We start from the raw sequence: 6,066 nt of genomic DNA, 5'->3' as shown, positions 1-6,066 counted from the left end.
TCGTGCCTTTGTACCTTATGAACAACACTTTAATAATTTACATAATAAATATTTTACTGACACTGTAACATGGTACAATGTTATTTATTTAGGAATTTTGCTTAGAAATCTTTTGTGTTCTCAAATTGAGAAACTTTCATTGTTCCAAAACCTAATGAATGCGGATTTTATATGCATTTAATACAGTTGAAATTTACCTGTGCATGTCATGAAATGTGAACATTTACGCTAATTTTGAAATAGACCATTGTGCTGCTGTTTTAAGAGAATCGAGTATGCATGTAAAATATTTACACTGTGGGGCAATACACTTTTTCCAAAGTGGGATCATGTGAACAATATCTAAATACTTATTTTTTCCTATTTATGTAAGGAAAGCAGCATGATTCACTAAACTGTTTCTGGTTCTGCATATACATTTTGCCAAGTATCTTGTGAAACAGAACTCTCAAAAAGTCTTGTAGAAATGAGTAAGACAACGCAACATAAAACAGTGGGCTAAAAATCTTGACAGTATAAGAGAAAATGAGGTGCTAAAGGTAGGGGCATTTTGTTCATGTAATTAAATAATTGAGAATTACCCCTCAAGCCAAAGTAACACTGCAGTTCTTTATTTAGCTGCAGGACTCATTTAAATTAGCAAATTAAAGCAGTGCATCTTAATAAACATACATATTTTTACTAGGCCAGCATGTGATAAAGCATCCCTTATCTTTAGGATATGAGAAACAGAAGTACCAAGACATTATACCAAGTTGTTCAAGTTAACAGCTTCCTGGATGTATTCTGACTTTAATGCCCTCGAGGGTAGTAGTACAATAGGGAGTACTGAAGGAATGGAATTAGACACAAATAACCATCTTAAATTATATGACTTATGGAAATCCTTTTGAAGAAAGCAGTTCCAAGTTGAAAAAGTCAGACCCCTTCCCCTTACAGCACGGGATCACACACATTTGTAAGACTCCAAGAAATAAATTTCTTGGGTGGGTGGACTCTCTCCCCTACGTGTAGGGACAAAACTTCTGTTAGTTAAAAAAACATAGCAATGTGGAAAAAATAACTTTCCTGAAAAAATAGTATGAGGTCAAATATGGATTTGATCATTTATGCCAATAACCATGCTTTATTTTAACAAGCTTTTGAAAGTTAACATGAATGTATTTGACCTTTAACTTCAAAATCACTGTCTCACACTTCCACCATTTCTACCAGAGCAGAATGCATGGCTTTCCTCTCCACTTTATCTTCACAACAGCCTTATGAGGCAGTTTTGGCTGAAGGAAATGACTGGCCTAAGTTGACTTCATTGAGTGGGATTTTGAACTTGAGTCTTCGTAGTACTAGCCTAACACACTGGCCACTACATCCCATTTCTTCTCTATCTAAAATAATCTGCGCACTGAATTCTCGCCTGGTGCCATCATGGTTATATGGTTCCAAAGAACTGTGACTCTTTGTCCAGTTCTGTAGTCTTCACAGAGCCACAGGGCAAAAGGGACATCCTCATGGTTATAGCAAATAAGACAGGACAATTCATGCTCTTAGGAGTGCCCAAATATATTACTATCATCCCCTTTCAAGGGCACTTTAACATACCTAATGAATTTACCTTCAGTAAATAAACCATTGAGGGGAGGAACTACACTGTGGAATAAGGGGACTAGTGGCTGGCTCACTGGTGCTCATATTGATATATTGATGTGAGCAGTGTATCACTGGAAAAGTGAACGGACATTATGTTCCTTTCCCTTCTATGAACAGGGAAACTACGTGAGTTGTGGTTTTTCTGTTCAGAGAAGATGATGTGGTCTCAGGTGAATCTGTTCTTCCAATGTTACATGATTTTCAAAAGTGTCCATGTTGGCTGGATTGCCAGTTTCTTATATGAATACAATTACAGTGGCACTGCAGAAAACTGTGCTAATGCCTAGATCTTGAGGATATGTTTTGTATAAACAAGTAGTTTCAAATGTAGGTGTCGTTATATAATTTACTCCAGCTTTCCTCTTTGAGTCTAAGCAGCGCACCAGGCACTACAGTTCTTCATACTCTGCTCTGGAGTTCATCTCCCTGAATGTATAAACTCTGCCAGCCCTGCACATTCCTTATACTGTTTTTTACAATCCTGTTTTTAACAATCTTGCACAGAATTTATCCCCTGTTCTGGATCACATCTGAATTCTAAGTAAGGGGGTAGCCCCACTTTTACCTCACAATAAGGCCCACCTCCGAGATCCATTTAAAATTTAAAATCAAGTGTGTGTTCTAGCCCCCAACCTAAATTATTTACTCCACGTTTGAAGAGGCCCACTGTGATTATGAGAAGCCATAGGAACTGCTGCTTATGGGTAAATTCACACAACATACGTTGCTGAACATTTGCAACTGTCGTATGGTAAAATTCTCCTTTACGCTTTCCAAGATGGAACAAATATGTAAATCGCCGTGGGGTGAAGAGTACACCCCAGTAGTGTTACCATCTTATAGACTAATACACATACATCCTGACACACTGCTGCTTGGTGAATGACCATCTGTAAATCACCACTGCACACTGACACAAAATAATCCTTAATGAATTTGAAGCATCACAACAGGATACAGAAAAGGAGGCATTTCTAAAGAATGGAATTCACTGGGCCTAAGAAAATGGGGAAACTGCCATGCTTGATCAGACCAATCTAGTCAAGTATCCTTTTTCCACTGAAGAAGGAGTGAAGTTCCTATAAAAAGTCATTACTAAAATACTGGAAACTGCTGAGATGGACAACTTGACTATTAAGAAGAAATAACAAAGAAGACTTTTAGAACACATGGGCAAGGTTCTATCAATGGTTAGAAGACAATAAAGTGTAATTTTCTGGATTTCTAACCATAATAAAAATAACCAAGAAACACAGACTTAATTATTAATGGCTCCAGTCACACGAGCGGGATAATCTGCAGGGGACGGGAGGCTTTTTGAGCAGGAGCAAAAGGACGCGTGGTAGTGCAATCACACCTTCCCCCGAGGCTCCGTGCCCAAGCCTCTGGCAGCCGATCACACCACGCGAGGCAACACAGCAGCAAGGCGTTTGTGTGCATGCGTGGAACGCCAATGGGTGCTGGCTGCAACAGGCTACCACCGCTTCCTGATCAGATGCCCGCACGCGCTGCACATTAACGGGAAACCAGTACATGGTTCCCGGTAGCTTTTAAATCCGCGTCTTCGGGCCGAAGCTGCGGGTTAGAGACAGGAGTGCGACATTTCCCAGATGTTCAGGTATGATCACGCAGCTTTAATCCACAGGCAAGCCATCCCTCCCGCGGGGCAAATTCGCCATGTGAATGGGGCCAATAAAAGGTAAATAGTATATTTATGAGGTGAAAAACTAATAAGACTTTTAAATTAGAATATGAGGTCAAAGACATAGAAAAGTATAATTGTATTCCCCTATATGTGTGTTTTATGTTTGTTTATTGTGTGTCTTACATATATAAAATAAAAAGTATATATAAAAAAGTATCCTGTTTCCAAAAGTGGCCAACCAGATACCCCCCTGCAGAAGCCCATAAGCAGCAGCAAAGCAGCTAAAGTTCCCCTTCTTGTCCCCAGTAACTGTCATTCAGAAGTACACCGCCTTTGAACAGGGAGGTTCCATTTAGCATCCTGGTTTAATAACCATTGGCAGACCTGTCCTCTGTGCATTTGTCTAATCCCCTTCTAAAGCCAACTAAACCAGTGGTAGCCTTGCCATTTGCCTGCTGACAGCCGGCAATCCCTGCCCTGCCCTCAATCCCCCACCTTCAATGATAGGAGTAGCAGCAGAAAAAATGAGGGGAATAGTGTTGATATTGACGCTTTAGGCAGTTCCCCAGTCTCTGTGGGAAAGACTACAGACGTTGGAGGTTGCCCCAAAGTAGCAGGTCACCCAGAAGTACAGAGACCAGGTCTCCTGCTTCAATGGGAAACCTCCATCTCTCCTTGTTCATTGCCCGCCAGCCCACTGAGGGCCAGTGGAAGGAAATTTTATGGGGCTGCATTGGCGGTATATCACTTCCAGAGGAGACCTGAATGTGACTTTATGTCACTGGTGTGACGTTGGTGTAATGTTCTAGGATTTGGGCAGCAATGTGACATGATATCAGAGATATGACATTACTTCCAGATATTCACTGGAAATGACATTATGCCACCTGCATGGCACCTTTTCCCCAGCCCTGCACCCCTTCCTGCTGGCAAGCCTACCTGGAAGTGACATCATATCCTCCAGACCTAGGGTTGCCAGCCTCCAGGGAGTGGCTGGCGACCAGTGTTCCCTCTAAGCTGAGTTGGTGCAAGCTAGCTCACAGTTTTTTAGCCGCCGGCTCACACATTTTTGTCTGAGCTCAGGAAGGATGGCTCCGGAGCAGACTAATTTGTGCAGTAGCCAAAATGGCTCGCTCACAACTTTAATGTTGGTAGCTCACAAAGCAGACTTTTTGCTCACAAGACTCCACAGCTTAGAGGGAGCATTGCTGGCAACCACCCACTATTACCACTGATCTCCAGATGACAGAGATCAGTTCACCTGCAGAAAACGGCCGCTTTGGAAGGCAGACTCTATGGCATTATAACCCACTGAAGTCCTTCCCCTCCCCAAACCCCACCCTCCTCAGGCTCCACCCCCAAAATATTCAGGTATTTCCCAACCCAGAGCTGGCAACCCAATCCAAATCTCCACCTGTAACTGACGCCCATCCCCTGAAACTCCATTATCCCCAGTCACCACCTCCAAATTTTTAGGTACCGTACATGGCAAGCAAATCTAAAGTGGCCACAAAGATGCAATCTTGGCTTCCCTTCACCTCAGTGAAGCCTGGGGACGGTTCGCAGGATGCAGCACCTTTGTGTCGTCAGTTCAGAAAAAAAATAGTTCAGTTCAGCAGCAGTTCAGAAACAACTGCCATGGTCATAGCAGGATGCTTAGTTTGCACCTCCTCCTTAGTTTGCACGATTAGATGCCGGGGAGGAAAAGACGAGGGGGAGGCTGCCAAACTGCGCATGTGTGAGCATGCGCAGTTCGGCCGGGAATGCGCCAGTGACAAGACGCGCTGGCGATCCCACGGCCAGCCGTGATGCGGACCTACCGGATTCATGTTTGCTGCGGGGCTGTCGGGGGAAGGGCTGGATCGGGAACGGGCCCGCAACACTTCCCAGATGTTGCGGTGGGATCGCGCCCGTTTGCTGTGCCCCCGATCTGGCCCACTCCCGACCCAAAACCCCTCGTGAGAACAGGGCCATAGTTTAATTACCCCCAGCACTCGGGTTGCCAGCCTTTAGGTGGGGCCTGGAGATCTCCTGCTTTTACAACTGGTCTCCAGCTGACAGAAATCAGCTCTCCTGGAGAAAATGGCTGCTTTGAAGGGTAGACTCTATGGCATTGTACCATGCTAAGGCCCCTCCCCTCCCCTGGACCCACCCCCAAAGTCTCCAGGTATTTTCCAACCCAGACCTGGCAACCCTATCCAGCACCCCTTGGCAGCCATTTTGTGACTGGCTTCATGCCTGATGTCAGCCATTTTACAGTTACCCCTATTCCTCATTCTCTACATTTCCAGAAGTGCCTGCAGGCTCAACAAGATTAGGAAGGTCTGCCCTCAACTCTATCCCTGTTTCATCCTTCCATTGTCTGGGACAATCCTAGCAACCACACCCTGAATTCCAGGCTTCCAACATGATCAGTCAGAGAGTTTGTGGCTGATTCAGACTTGGTTTTATCTCCATCAACAGCTCTTAGAATGTACGTGCAAGGCCAAGAACTGTTGCTGATTTTACTGTCACTACCAACAGTCCTGCCAGAGGTACTTAATATTGGAAATGCTGTCTTGTTTGTCTCAAAAGTTCTTTCTAACTAACGATATTAAGGACAAACATGCTGTAAAACGTGGAGCAAATGAAATAAAAACGAGGGCCCAGCTGTAAAATATATTTGCATACGTTTGGAAACGAGGCTGCTTGAGAAGTCGCCTTCTTGCCACCCAGAGACAAATCTAAGTTTCCACAACATTTATTTTGGAGGCAGAAGCCACTGTGTGAGGCGG

This window comes from Gekko japonicus, unplaced genomic scaffold (assembly GCF_001447785.1).
Source record: "Gekko japonicus isolate JY-2015 unplaced genomic scaffold, Gekko_japonicus_V1.1 scaffold1823, whole genome shotgun sequence".
NCBI classification, from domain to species: domain Eukaryota; kingdom Metazoa; phylum Chordata; class Lepidosauria; order Squamata; family Gekkonidae; genus Gekko; species Gekko japonicus.
This window is presented reverse-complemented; position numbering follows the sequence as displayed.